Source organism: Mauremys mutica, chromosome 7 (genome assembly GCF_020497125.1).
Source record: "Mauremys mutica isolate MM-2020 ecotype Southern chromosome 7, ASM2049712v1, whole genome shotgun sequence".
Lineage (NCBI taxonomy): Eukaryota > Metazoa > Chordata > Testudines > Geoemydidae > Mauremys > Mauremys mutica.
Window position 1 is genome coordinate 122,296,577 of NC_059078.1, and position 15,484 is coordinate 122,312,060.

Here is a 15,484-nt window from a genome sequence, read left to right on the forward strand (position 1 = left end):
ACCTTTCCATTTTATTATCATGACCCAGAATCAAAATAATTTGAACCATAACCAACCTGAAAGCATCATCATGTAGCCTATACCCTTAACAACCTGTGATTTCCTACCTTTTCCTGACACTAGCAAAATAAAACATACAAGATTTTCCAGCTAATTCTTGCCTAAAACTAATACCTATCAGGTAAAAGAACGAGAAATACTTGTGCCACCTTAGAGACTAACAAATGTATTTGGGCATAAGCTTTTATGCAAATTAATTCCAATTCTGACTTCTGGGTCACCTACTCCAGGACAGACTCAACAAAGAAAGTAACAGAACGCAACTAGCTGTCGCTTTAAGCCCCCAAATAAAACCTCTCCAGCATATCATCAAGGATCGACAACCTATCCTGAAGGACGATCCCTCACTCTCACAGATCTTGGGAGACAGGCCAGTCCTTGCTTACAGACAGCCCCCCAACCTGAAGCAAATACTCACCAGCAACCACACACCACACAACAAAAACACTAACCCAGGAACCTATCCTTGCAACAAAGCCCATTGCCAACTCTTTCCACATATTTATAAAGGGACACCATCATAGGACCTAATCACATCAGCCACACTATCAAAGGCTCATTCACCTGAACATCTACCAATGAGATATCATAGAATCATAGAATCTCAGGGTTGGAAGGGACCTCAGGAGGTCATCTAGTCCAACCCCCTGCTCAAAGCAGGACCAAGCCCAACTAAATCATCCCAGCCAGGGCTTTGTCAAGCCTGACTTTAAAAACCTCTAAGGAAGGAGATTCCACTACCTCCCTAGGTAACCCATTCCAGTTCTTCACCACCCTACTAGTGAAAAAGTTTTTCCTAATATCCAACCTAAACCTCCCCCTCTGCAACTTGAGACCATTACTCCTTGTTCTGTCATCTTCTACCACTGAGAACAGTCTAGATCCATCCTCTTTGGAACCCCCTTTCAGGTAGTTGAAAGCAGCTATCAAATCCCCCCTCATTCTTCTCTTCTGCAGACTAAACAATCCCAGTTCCCTCAGCCTCTCCTCATAAGTCATGTGCTCCAGCCCCCTAATCATTTTTATTGCCCTCCGCTGGACTCTCTCCAATTTATCCACATCCTTCTTGTAGTGTGGGGCCCAAAACTGGACACTGTACTCCAAATGAGGCCTCACCAGTGCTGAGTAGAGGGGAATGATCACATCCCTCGATCTGCTGGAAATGCCCCTACTTATACAACCCAAAATGCCATTAGCCTTCTTGGCAACAAGGGCACACTGTTGACTCATATTCAGCTTTTCGTCCACCATAACCCCTAGGTCCTTTTCTGCAGAACTGCTGCCCAGCCATTCGGTCCCTAGTCTGTAGCAGTGCATGGGATTCTTCCGTCCTAAGTGCAGGACTCTGCACTTGTCCTTGTTGAACCTCATCATATTTCTTTTGGCCCAATCCTCTAATTTGTGTAGGTCCCTCTGTATCCTATCCCTACCCTCCAGCGTATCAACCACTCCTCCCAGTTTAGTGTCATCTGCAAACTTGCTAAGGGTGCAGTCCACACCATCCTCCAGATCGTTAATGAAGATATTGAACAAAACCGGCCCCAGCACCGACCCTTGGGGCACTCCACTTGATACCGGCTGCCAACTAGACATGGAACCATTGATCACTACCCGTTGAGCCCAACCATCTAGCCAGTTTTCTATCCACCTTACCGTCCATTCATCCAGCCCAGACTTCTTTAACTTGCTGGCAAGAATACTGTGGGAGACTGTATCAAAAGCTTTGCTAAAGTCCAGAAATAGTACATCCACTGCTTTCCCCTCATCCACAGAGCCGGTTATCTCGTCATAGAAGGCAATTAGGTTAGTCAGGCATGACTTGCCCTTGGTGAATCCATGCTGACTGTTCCTGATCACTTTCCCCTCCTTTAAGTGGTTCAGGATTGATTCCTTGAGGACCTGTTCCATGATTTTTCCAGGGACTGAGGTGAGACTGACTGGCCTGTAGTTCCCTGGATCTTCCTTCTTCCCTTTTTTAAAGATGGGCACTACATTAGCTTTTTTCCAGTCATCCGGGACCTCCCCCGATCGCCATGATTTTTCAAAGATAATGGCCAATGGCTCTGCAATCTCATCGGCCAACTCCTTTAGCACCCTCGAATGCAGCGCATCCGGCCCCATGGACTTGTGCTCGTCCAGCTTTCCTAAATAGCCCTGAACTACTTCTTTCTCCACAGAGAGCTGGTGACCTCCTCCCCATACCGTGCTGCAGAGTGCAACTGTCTGGGAGCTGACCTTGTCTGTGAAGACAGAGGCAAAAAAAGCATTGAGTACACTAGCTTTCTCCACATCCTCTGTCACTAGGTTCCCTCCCTCATTCAGCAAGGGGCCCACACTTTCCTTGACTTTCTTCCTGTTGCTAACATACCTAAAGAAACCCTTCTTGTTACTCCTAACATCTCCGGCTAGCTGCAACTCCAAGTGTGATTTGGCCTTCCTGATTTCACACCTGCATGCCTGAACAATACTTTTATACTCCTCCCTGCTTATTTGTCCAATCTTCCACTTCTTGTAAGCTGTTCTTTTGTGTTTAAGATGAGCAAGGATTTCACTGTTAAGCCAAGCTGGTCGCCTGCCATATTTACTTTTCTTCCTACACATCGGGATGGTTTGTTCCTGCAACCTCAATAAGGTTTCTTTGAAATACAGCCAGCTTTCCTCGACTCCTTTCCCCGTCATGTTATTCTCCCAGGGGACCTTGCCCATCAGTTCCCTGAGGGAGTCGAAGTCTGCTTTTCTGAAGTCCAGGGTCTCTGTTCTACTGCTTTCCTTTTTTCCTTGTGTCAGGATCCTGAACTCGACCATCTCATGGTCACTGCCTCCCAGGTTCCCATCCACTATTGCTTCCTCTACTATTTCTTCCCTGTTTGTGAGCAGCAGGTCAAGAAGAGCTTTTCCCCTAGTTGGTTCCTCCAGCACTTGCACCAGGAAATTGTCCCCTACACTTTCCAGAAACTTCCTAGATTGTCTGTGCACTGCTGTATTGCTCTCCCAGCAGATATCGGGGTGATTAAAGTCACCCATGAGAACCAGGGCCTGTGATCTAGCAACTTCTGTTAGTTGCTGGAAGAAAGCCTCGTCCACCTCATCCCCCTGGTCCGGTGGTCTGTAGCAGACTCCCACCACGACATTACCCTTGTTGTTCATACTTCTAAATTTAATCCAGAGACACTCAGGTTTTTCTGCAGTTTCATAAAGGAGCTCTGAGCAGTCATACTGCTCTCTTACGTACAACGCAACTCCCCCACCTTTTCTGCCCTGCCTGTCCTTCCTGAACAGTTTATATCCATCCATGACAGTACTCCAATCATGTGAGTTATCCCACCAAGTCTCTGTTATTCCAATTACATCATAATTCCCTGACTGTGCCAGGACTTCTAGTTCTCCCTGCTTGTTCCCCAGGCTTCTTGCATTTGTGTATAGGCACTTAAGATAACCCGCTGATTGTCCCGCTTTCTCGGTCTGAGACAGGAGTCCTCCCCTCTTGTAGTCTCCTGCTTGTGCTTCCTCCCGGTATCCCACTTCCCCACTTACCTCGGGGCTTTGGTCTCCTTCCCCCGGTGAACCTAGTTTAAAGCCCTCCTCACTAGGTTAGCCAGCCTGCTTGCAAAGATGCTCTTCCCTCTCTTCGTGAGGTGGAGCCCATCTCTGCCTAGCAATCCTTCTTCTTGGAAGACCATCCCATTGTCAAAGAATCCAAACCCTTCTCTCCGACACCATCTGCGTAGCCATTCGTTGATTTCCACGATTCGACGGACTCTACCCTGGCCTTTTCCTGCCACAGGGAGGATAGACAAGAACACCACTTGCGCCTCAAACTCCTTTATCCTTCTTCCCAGAGCCACGTAGTCTGCAGTGATACGCTCAAGGTCATTCTTGGCAGTATCATTGGTGCCCACGTGGAGAAGCAGGAAGGGGTAGCGATCCGAGGGCTTGATGAGTCTCGGCAGTCTCTCCGTCACATCGTGAATCCTAGCCCCTGGCAAGCAGCACACCTCTCGGTTTTCCCGGTCAGGGCGGCAGATAGATGACTCAGTCCCCCTGAGGAGAGAGTCCCCGACCACCACCACCCTCCTCCTCCTCCTCTTGGGAGTGGTGGTCGTGGAACCCCCATCCCTAGGACGGTGCATCTCATGCCTTCCAATCAGTGGAGTCTCCTTCTGCTCTGTTCCCTCAGGTGCATCATCCACTCCACTCTCTGAACTAGTACCTGTGGAGAGAACATGAAAACGGTTGCTCACCTGTATCTGTGTTTCTGGTACATGGATGTTTCGGGTACTCTTTCCCCTTCTGGAAGTCACATGCCGCCACTTATCCTCGCTGGCCTTCTGTCCCCGCTGCGTAGCCTGCTCTGAATCTTCAGAACATTGTGCCCGCTGCAGCTGATCCTGACGTCTATCCAGGAAATCCTCATTTTCTTTTATGGAACGCAGGGTTGTTATTCTTTTCTCCATGCCCCTCTGCCATGTACCTTGGCCAAACCGGACAATCTCTACACAAAAGAATAAATGGACACAAATCAGACATCAAGAATTATAACATTCAAAAACCAGTCGGAGAACACTTCAACCGCCCTGGTCACTCAATTACAGACCTAAAAGTCGCAATTCTCCAACAACAAAACCTTCAACAACAGACTCCAATAAGAAACTTTTAATTGGAATTAATTTGCAAACTGGACACCATTAATTTAGGCTTGAATAAACACTGGGAGTGGATGGGTCATTACACAAAGTAAAACTATCCCCCCATGCTAATTTTTGCCCTACTGTTACTCACACCTTCTTGTCAACTGTTTGAAATGGGCCATCCTGATGATCACTACAAAAGTTTTTTTTCCTCCTGTTAATAGCCCACCTTAATTGATTAGACTCGTTATAGTTAGTATGGCAACACCTATTTTTTCATGTTCTCTGTGTATATATATCTTCCTACTATATTTTCCACTGCATGCATCCGATGAAGTGGGTTTTAACCCACAAAAGCTTATGCCCAAATAAATGTGTTAGTCTCTAAGGTGCCACAAGTACGCCTCGTTCTTTTTGCTGCTACAGACTAACACGGCTACCACTCTGAAACCTATCAGAGAAAGTAATTCTCTTTAAGACAGTTGGTAGACTGCTAGTCAATTTTAATTGGCACTACATAATAAAGCCAGTAGGTAATTTAATTAATGAACAATAAATATGCCACTGTATTTTTATAAGAATGAACAAGTCTTAAATTACCCTGTGTTGTTTAGAATGTCAGATACAAAATCCCTTATATGTTCAGGGATGGGATAGGAGATCGGGACTGGCATATGGAAAGTCTTTCATCTTTTAGGTACCAGGCTGAGTTAAAACCCTCTTGGAAGCCACTAGTTGCACGTCTAGACAGCGGCTGTGAGCTGTGCTTCCCAGCTCAGGCAAACAGACGCATGCTGAAATAGAGTGTGGCCAGAGATGGCAGGTCAGATTAGTCACCCGAGCACCCAGAGAGGCAGGCAGGATTGTACTTGGGCAGCTCATCCAAGCTGCCACCCGTGCTGGTGTAACACTGACAGACCCTGGTCGTCAGTGGGTGGGATTGAACCAGCGACCTCTGGAGTTTAGTGCATGAGCCGCTATCGCAGGAGCTAAAAGCCAGCTGGCTGTTAGCTAAGGCTGTAGGGCAGACTCATTTCTCTCTCTCTAAGTGGTCTCGGTGCCCCTAGATGGGACAGAACCACACCCAGGAGGTGTGTGGGTTACACTGCTTTTTTAGGTGCTTTATTGAGCAGAAGTAGTGCATGGCAGTGTACATGTGCCCGGAATTGCATCTCCCAGCTGCTGTGTAGACATCCCTTAGGCTATATTTAGCCCTGTGCAGAGGCTACTTTAAGGGATTATGAAAGACTTAAGTTCAACACAGGGCTAGTGCTGGCCCCTCTGCCCACAGGGGAGTCAAACACCGGCGTCGCCTCCATTGAATTCACTGATTTCCACATGCACCATTGACTCCTGCTTCACAACAGCGTAAGTCGGAGCAGGAATCAGCCCCCTCGACACCTCCTGACAGCTCTTTGGTGGCCCGTCTGGCATGAGCTGATGGTCTCAGTCTAGTTTCGAAGAGGCAGCATGGGGAAAAGAAATGGCACAACTGACACCCTTTCTGACAGTCCCGGCAGAGAGACCAAAGGCTGAATGGACTCCGAGGCTGACATGTGCTCCCACCCTTAGAGAGCATGGCTGACATGCTGAGCTGCACCTCTGCCTCTGTGCCTTCCTATGTACGGGCTGCTCCAGGGCTGCGTAGGCTGCTCTAAGTTACAGCAGTCTCCCCAAGGCTGTCTATAGAAAACCAGAATGGCCATAGATGTATGCGATACAGCCACACCCCTTCCCAACCTGGTGCACCCCCTTCTGGCCCCGCCATGAGCGGCAGGCCTTGTGTTGGAATCAGCTCACAGATACTCAACGCGGTGCTTGTGCCAAAGGAATTCTTCCCTAGCCCCTTGTGCAGCCTAGAGGGGCCAGAACAGGGCAGTGGCATGCCCTCCCGTCTCACCAGAAGCGTGTTAAAGCACATGGATTGTGCAGCATGGAGCACAGTGAGTCATGATGCCTCTGCAGATGAATAGGTGGCTTCACCCTCAAGGCCATCCAAACAAGGGTCTTTTGCCAGCACAAAAGTCACTGAACTAAAAACACTCTACAGACGTGGGGGCGGATAGAGGGGGGGGAGCAACCTCACTGAAATCACAGCAGTCACTATCAGTCACCCTCAGGTGTGCCGCATTCTGCCCCCTCCAGCGAGCAAAACAAAATTCTTGAGCGATTGCTGAGATGATAATTTGATGGTGATTAACTCTCAGGTTCAAAAATACAGACACTTCAGGCTCAGCGGGCTGGCACTCCAGCAAAATCTTTCCTCAAGGGACACAAAGAGCAAGTTGCATTTCTAGATATTTGTATATATTTAAACCTCGCTCTAATTACAGGAGGAAATGGCTTTGCTCATGCCAGCTGAGGAGCCACTGATCTATGGGCGGCGTACGAAGGATTTCCATTGTAATGCCTGCTTAAGCTTGGATTATCGTTGCTGTTCATATTTGACTGGCCCAGAACAAACGACAGGGGAGTGAACTGCTGAGCTTTTATCTCTGGGTAGTAATCGTATACAATTAGGTGTGGAGCTATTGGCATGTGAAATCTGGTTTGGATTCAAAGCTCCACTCGCCTGACCTTTCCGCAAACCCATAGGAAATAAAGCGATTGCGCTTGGTACTGCTTTCTCTTTCTCCTCCATCAAGATGCTCTTTAAGAACCTCCAACTGGCGTTAATGGGCACTGGGTCAGGCAACATGGCTCATAGGACTGGATGGCTTGAGGACCTGCATCAGGTCTCCAGCTCGATGGGGTTGTGACTGAAAGTCATTACGCTATTATGTGGCTTTCTGGGGGACCTGTGTGCAATGGGTCGGGGAGGTCTCAATACATTCCCTGGTGGAGAAACATCCATGTCACAGAACCAGCAGGACAACTGGCATCCCCATTGGCAACCTCAGCAGAAGTGGAATGTGCCGGGGAGGATGAAGTATGATCTCCCCTCCTTGTACTTCACTATAACGTTAGCTTGAGCTATACATCAAGTGTTGCCCTAAACCTGACTTCTGTCCACACACACAAATCTCTTGTTCCAGTTAATTGGTGCTTTAAACTCCAGCTAGTTGGGCTGCCGGGGGAAAGTGTGGAGGAGGGGTGGCTGATGCGCCAGTGCTGCTGAACTGGAGCCAGTAATACAGTGGGGACCCAGCTGCTGGAGTTACAGTAATTCCTTGGATGCTAATCCAATTATGCTGTGTAGCTCTGGGGTAGTTTCCTAGTGTGGCTGCTCTCACTTGAGCTAGGCTCTAGTTGTACATTCAGATTAACTGCACTTGAGCTAGGCTTGCTCAAGTGGAGTTAATTTGAATGTACAGCTAGAGCTAACCGTTGCAGTGAAAACAGGTCCCTAAAAATCACCTCTCTGGCTCACTTTAGAGGCAAGTTGCTGGGAAGGGGGCAGTCTGGAGTATCTGGCATTACCACCGGGCATGCCATTCCAATGGGGATTGGCCATCCAGATCTATTCCAGCTGCTTACCAGTACTGGATCAAGATATCATGGTTTATAAAGTACCCATCCTGCCTACCCATCCTTTAGCCTCCCTTAAAATCCTGAGGACCTGGTGCCTTGCCCCTAACTAGCTCTGCTCTTATTCAGAGATTCTAAGGCCAGAAGGGACCATTTTGATCATCTCATCCGACTTCCTGTATATCACTGGCAATATAATTTCCCAAAAATAATTCCTAGAGCAGATCTTTTAGAAAAGACATCCAGTCTTGATTTAAAAATTGATGATTCTCCAGTGACAGAGAATCCACCACAACCCTTGGTAAATTGTTCCAATGGTTAATGACTCTCACCATTCAAAATGTATACCTTCTTTCCAGACTGATTTGTGTCTAGTTTCAACTTCCAGTCATAAGAGTGTGTTATACCTTTCTTTGCTAGATTGAAGAGCCCATTAAGAAATATTTGTTTCCAAAGTAGGTGCTTATAGGCTTTAATCAAGTGACCCTTAATCTTCTCTTTGTTAAGCTAAATAGTTTGAGCTCCTTGAGTCTATCATTATCAGGTACGTTTTCTAATCCTTTAAACATGCTCATGGCTCCATTCTAGTTTATCAACATCCCTCTTGAATTGTTGGCACCGGAGCTGGACACAGGATTCCAGCAGCGGTCGCACAAGTGCCAAATGCAGAAGTAAAATAACCTCTCTTCTACTTGAGATGCTACCGATTATGCATCCCAGGATTGCACTAGTTTTTTTGGCCACAGCGTCACACTGGGAGCTCTTGTTCAACTGATAATCCACCACCACCTGCAAATCTTTTGCAGAGTCACTGCTTCCCAGGATAGAGTGGCCTGTCCTCTTGGTTATTTGCCACTCCCCCAATTTTTGGGTCATCTGCAATCTTTAAGTGCTGATTTTCTATTTTCTTCTAGGTCATTAGTAAAGAGTTAAATAGTGTAGGACCAAGGACCGATCCCTGTGGGATCCCATTGGAAACAGACCTGCTCCATGACAATTTCCTGTTCACAGTTACATTTTGAGACCTATCAGTTAGCCAGTTTTTAATCCATTTAATGTGTGCTGTACTAATTCTATATTGTTCTAGATCTTTAATCAAAATGTTGTGGGGTACCAAGTCAAACGCCTTACAGAAACCTAATCCTATTATGTCAACACTTACCTTTGCTAACCAAACATGTCATTGCATCAAAAAAGATCTCAAGTTTGACAAGATGTATTTTTCATAAATCCATGCAGATTTGCATTAATTACATTACCCTTGTTTAGTTCATTATTAATCAAATTAAATTATTTTGCCCCGGATCGATGTCAGGCTGACAGACCTATGCTTACCTTAGTCATCCCATTTATCCTTATCCTACAATTTATCCTGTTTAAAAATTGGCCCAACATTAGCTTTCTTCCAGTCTTTTGGAACTTTCCCAGTGCTCCAAGAGTTATTGAAAATCAACACTAATGGTCCAGTGAGCGTCTCAACCAGCTATTTTAAAACCCTTGGATGTGAGTTGTCTGGACCTGCTGATTATAAAATGTCTCACTTTAACAGTGTCTGTTTAATATCCCCCAGGGATACAAGTGGAATAGAAAGAGTGTCATCTGCCGCATGTTTCCCTCCAAAATGTACAACAGAAATATTTATCGCACACCTCTGCTTTTTCTGCATTATTATTGATAATTCTACTATTTCCACTGAGCAATAGACCAATACCATTGTCAGGGTTCTTTTTGTTCTTAATATATTTTTTTAAACTTCTTATTGTCCTTAATTCTGCAAGCCATAGATTACATCTTTCGTCCCTTGGCTTCCCTTACCAATTTTCCACAATTCCTAACTTATGATTTATATTCATTACTACCAACCTCCCCTTTCTTCCATTAGCAGTATATCATTTATTTATTTATTTTTACAGCTGCAATAATTTACTCTGTAAAAAAAAAACAAAAAAAAAAAACCAACAACAACCCCAAAACACCTGGTTTGATCAGCACAGCCTTCTTCTTCAGTTGTGGGATTTTGGCTTTTGAGGTATCTAGTGGGATGTTCTTAAATGATTCCCAGTTATCGTGCACATTTTTCTGATTAAATTCTGCCTCCCAGCTGATCTGGCTCATAATTGTTTTCAGCTTTGTGAAATTGGCCCTGTTAAATCACCAAGTATATATATATATGGACTTTATTCTGTTTGCACATTATAAATGTGATCAAGTCATGTACCTAAGCTACCGTTAACTTTTAGTTCTGTGATTGGGTCACTCTTGATCTGCTAGGACAAAGTCTAATATAAAATTCTCCCTTGTTGGTTGCAACACTTTTTAATCTAGGAACTTGTCATCTAGAATGTTCAGAAATTCCAAGGATGTGTTAGTACTAGCAGCATGAGACCTCCAGTCTATGTCACTCAAATTAAAATTCTCCATGAGCACACAGGTTTTTTTCTTACACATTAAATATAAGTGCACAAGGAGCTGGTCATCCTGTTCCCTAGTGGGATTTGGTGGTCTGTAGCAGACACCAAATAATACCCCATCTTGCGCTTTATCTGTTAGGACATTGATCCGTAAGCATTCCAGATAATTTTCGTCTGAGTTGTCCATGACTCAGAAACAGGTAATGCCATTTTTGACAGAGTGCCACTCCCCCTTCCCCTACTGCCCAGTCGATCCTTCCTAAAGAGGTTATAACTACTGATTTTAACATTCCAAGTGTGTGAATCACCCCATCAAGTTTCAGTAATACCAATTAGATCCAATTTATGCTCATAAATAAGTAATTCCTATTCCTCTTGTTTGTTACCTCAGCTTCTAGCATTGGTGTACAGGCAAATCAAGAATTCTTCTTTTCATGTCCATCCGTTTCTTGATTAATTTTATTCTCTGCATGTTGATTTTGTGCAGCGTGCTCATATCGTCATTCACTTTAAGTTCCCCTTTTACTATGAGCTTAACCCCTCCTGGCTACTCCTTAGGGACAGGCGAGCTAGAGATCAGTCCCTATTCTACTGAGTTGGAGGCCTTCTGAACTATTTCCCTCTCCTCATAGAAGGTGGACCCATGTTCCACAAAACCAAAGCTCTTCACCCTACTGCACTTATCTAGCCAGTGATTCACTTCCAGAATCTTGTGCCTTCTGTCTTCCTTTGCTAGTGGGACAGGAAGGATCCCAGAGAAGATTGTTTGTATATTCTTCTTCTACAGCATGCTTCTGAGTTCCCTGAAGTCATCTACTATCTGTGAGATATCCTGTGACACATGAACCATCACCGATCGACCCTTGCCCGCAGACTTCAGAAGCCTATCCAATCTTGAAGTTACGTCTCATGTCCTGGCTCTGGGAAGGTAGCACACCCTCCTCTTGTCCACTTGTCCCTTGCAGAAGGTTCTTTCAATTCTTCTGAGTCTTGAATCTCCAACGAGGATCGTCTGTCTAGCTTGGATGATTGGAGAACTCTTGTGAGGTAAACTCGGTTTTCTTAGGGGTAAGCTTGGCCTAAGCTGCCATCCACACATGTGTCCTGTACATCTCTCTATTCCCTTGGACCTGCTGTATCTTAAGCCGTATCTTCCATATTTGCCACATTGAGGATCCAATATTAATTTGAAACTTTTAGCTGTGTGGAATTCCTCCTGCTTCTCTTTTCTCTGGTGGCCACAGTCTGCCTATCCTCATCCATGTCTCCAACCATGGAGAATGCTGCCCCAACCTCTTGCCTCTGGTGGTTACAAACTGCCGGGCCTCCTCTCTGACTTCCTCTCTCATTAATTTCTTTGTAGCTAGCGCATTTCTTCCTTGAAACTGGGATTCTGGTGTTTCCCAAACCTGGTTTTCTAGGAACTCCACAGCTTCTCTGATGCTTAGTGGCATTTTAACTTGCTCCTCCAATCCAATAATCTTTTCCTCCAGCACAGCCACCAGCTAGCACTTCATGCATAGGAAATCCCTTCTGTCTTCAGGCTGAAAAAAGAACATGGCACATCCATTGCAGATCGCCACTACTGTTCCATCACTGGCCATCTTGATATCACGCATAGTGCTGAACCTGGAAGGAAAGTCTCTCCTGCTCCCTTCCAAACTCTCTCTGAAACCCCTGTTAGCTGCTTCTGGTTCTTTTGTTATAGGAGAACTCAGGAGATAAGAACCTATACATTAAATGGCACATTTCTGCTCCATTGACACAAATGCATGCCTACTGACAGAGCAATAATGTAAGTTGTTTCTTTTTAATTCCTTGTGCATCCTGCTGAATGTGCAACCCTTACAGGTAGAGTCCTACTAAATACATCTTTGATTAGCTAGAAATGAAATTTTTATAATAATACTATGCAGACAGCTTGTAAGAATAGCAATGACCTTTTTTTTCCTCTCCTCTGTATTTTAAAATCAGTTTCCGTTAGATCAGTAGAAGATTTACTGTCGAAATAATCACTTCAGTTGCATTTAAACCCTATAAAAGACAGATTGGCTGTGTTTTTAGACATTTACATCAAAGTAATTAGCACTATATAAAAGTGTTGCATTCATTAAGATGCTCTGAACCAATTCTTATGTAGTATTAACAAAAAGAAGACAAAAACTGAAGAATGGGAAACTACAGATTACCTTCTGCTGCTTGGCTTCTTTCTTATTCATGAGCCTCATTGCAATTCTCCATGGTAAGTGATAAAGAGACATAAAAACAGCTATGGGAGAACTAGGAGGCCTTGTGGGTAAGGCTGGGACTCAGGTGATCTGGGTTCCATTCCTCGCTCTGCCATAGACTGTGTATGCCAGAGTGGGAAAATGATGGCCTGCTGGCCACATCTGGCCCGCAGAACCATCCTGCTCGGTCCTTGAGCTCCCGGCCCAGGAGACTAACCCCAATCCCTCCCCTGCTGTCCTCCCTCCCCCGCAGCCTCAGCTCTCCATGCCGCCAGTGCTCTGGGTGGTGGTGTGGCTGCCAGACATGCTGCTCTGAGCAGCGGGGAGCGGGGGGAGTGGATAAGGGGAACGGGGTCCTGGGGGGGCAGTCAGGGGACAGGGAACAGGGGGCGGTTGGATGGGGTGGAGGTTCTGGGGGGGCGGTCAGGGGATGGGGAACAGGGGGTGGTTGGAAAGGCATGGGAGTCCTGGGGGGCCTGTCAGGGGGTGGGGGTGTGGCTAGAGGGTGGGGTGCCGGGGGGGGCGGTTAGGGGTGGGAGATCCCAGGAGGGGGCAGTCAGGGGACAAGGAGCAGGGGGGTTGGATGGGTTGGGGGTTTTGAGGGGGGCAGTCGGGGCAGGAAGTGGAAGGGGTGGATAGGGGGTGGGGGCCAGGCTGTCTGGGGAGGCACAGCCTTACTTACCCGGCCCTTCATACAGTCTTGGAACCCCGATGTGGCCCTCGGGCCAAAAAGTTTGCCCATCCCCAGTCTATGGGACCTAGGTGTAACCCCTCTGCCAGGCTGAAACGATAGCAGCAAGGGCCAGGTTCAATACCTAGGGGTCCCTTCCCCACAACGTAATGCAGACCAGCTCGAGCCCCCACCCAGTGACCTGGGAAAATCTTACACACACCCCTGGGCGCCTCAAGGAGGCAATACTTCCCCTCTCGCAAGCACAGACTCTTGGTGTAGCAGAAAAGGTTTAATTACATAAGATAACCAACAACAAGCATGACATTTGGAAAATACCTCAACTGGAGTTCATAGGTCAAACCGTGAGCAAAGACCCACCCCAGCAACTTGGGCCATGTCCTTCTCTCTGGGCCCTTGAGTCCAGCAACCCCCCTAAATCACCCACAGTCCCAAAGGTCCCACAATTCAAAAGTCTCTGTCCCGGGTCAGGCAGCCCAGAGTTCAAGAGTCTCTTTGCAGAGGTCCCCCTCCCCAGCCTAGGTAGAAAGGGGCACCTTACGTGGTTCGGGGCCAGCTGCCCTGCCTCTTCGTGGGGTTCTGCTTCCCTTAGACGTCCCCGCAAACAGCTCAGCTCCGCTTACTCTGTGGGCTGCTCCACTCTGCCAGCTGCTCTGGTCCACCAGCTGTCCTGTGATCCGCTCCAGCCGTCCTCACGAGCTGCTCAGCTCCACTCACCCAGTGGCTGCACAAACTGCTCCACTCTGCTCTGCCAGTATTGCTTCAGGCTCCCCCACTCATCAGCACAGTGCTCTCAGCTCAGCAAGTCCAGCTCTTCAGTGATTTCAGCTCCACTCATTAGCACAGAGCTCTCAGCTCAGCAAGTCCAGCTCAGCAAGTCCAGCTCTTCAGTGCTCTCAGCTCAGCAAGTCCAGCTCTTCAGTGATTTCAGCTCATAGTAGGGGAGCCCCAGTGAATTCAGCTCAGTAACCTGCATCTAGATTCTTAAGGGAATCAAAAGTTAACTCTGACATACCACAGTGGAGAGAGGCACAGGTGGAACTGGTGCTTCTGGCTCACACAAGGAGCCTGCACCACCAAGTACAAATACTGGCCCCCAGCCTCTCTCCTCTCAATGGGTTTTGGAACCCGTGTGCCCCATCTAGCAAGCGCTATCCAGCTGACAATGAAACCCCCCATCACAAGACAATTTTGTAGTTCCCCATTTACCCAATCAGGGTGACAACATTTCATTCCTCCTGCCCCAATAACAACGAAATTGGGGGCTCCCACAGCTGTGAAAGTAACCATCCCATGCTGCTTTGCGGTATGCTAAGTGGGGTGGGAGTGCCCATGCAAATAACCGAAATACCAATGCAACACTTTCCGCACTCCCCATAATTTACCACCAGATGTCAGGGTGGGGCTCATCCTGACTCTGCTTACATAGGCAAGTCACACTGGCCCCGATTTTAAAAGGTATTTAGGTGTTATTGCATTCGACGTTGCAACAATTCCCTGGTTTAGGAGCTTCAAACTGCTAGGTTTCAGAGCTGCAACTGCAAAGCACAGCTAATTTTAAAGCACTAGCACGAGCTCTGCTAGCCCAAGTCTGGTGACCTCTACTGGGAGGCTCAGTGCCACAGGCAGTGTAGACATTCCCTAGGAGTCTAGATCCTGTCAACCATCAATGGGATTTTGACCCCCCCAAGAGCCTAAATCCCTTTTGAAAATTAGATATAGGCTCCTAAATCAGTTAGGCACTGCCACACTGAGTGCAGCAATGCTGAAATACCTTTACAAATCTCAGCCTTAATCTCTCTGGACTGTAAAATGGAGATCATAATCCTTCCCACCAGCCTTTGTCTGTTCTTGTCTACTTAAGATGGAGTCTTACTGTGTGTTTGAAGAGTTACTGGAACAACGGGGCCCTTGCTTTGGCTGAAGCTGCTAGGAGCTACCAGAATAATAAAGATATGGTGTTAGAAGACTAGCTACAGATTGTAAAAACCAGTGAGG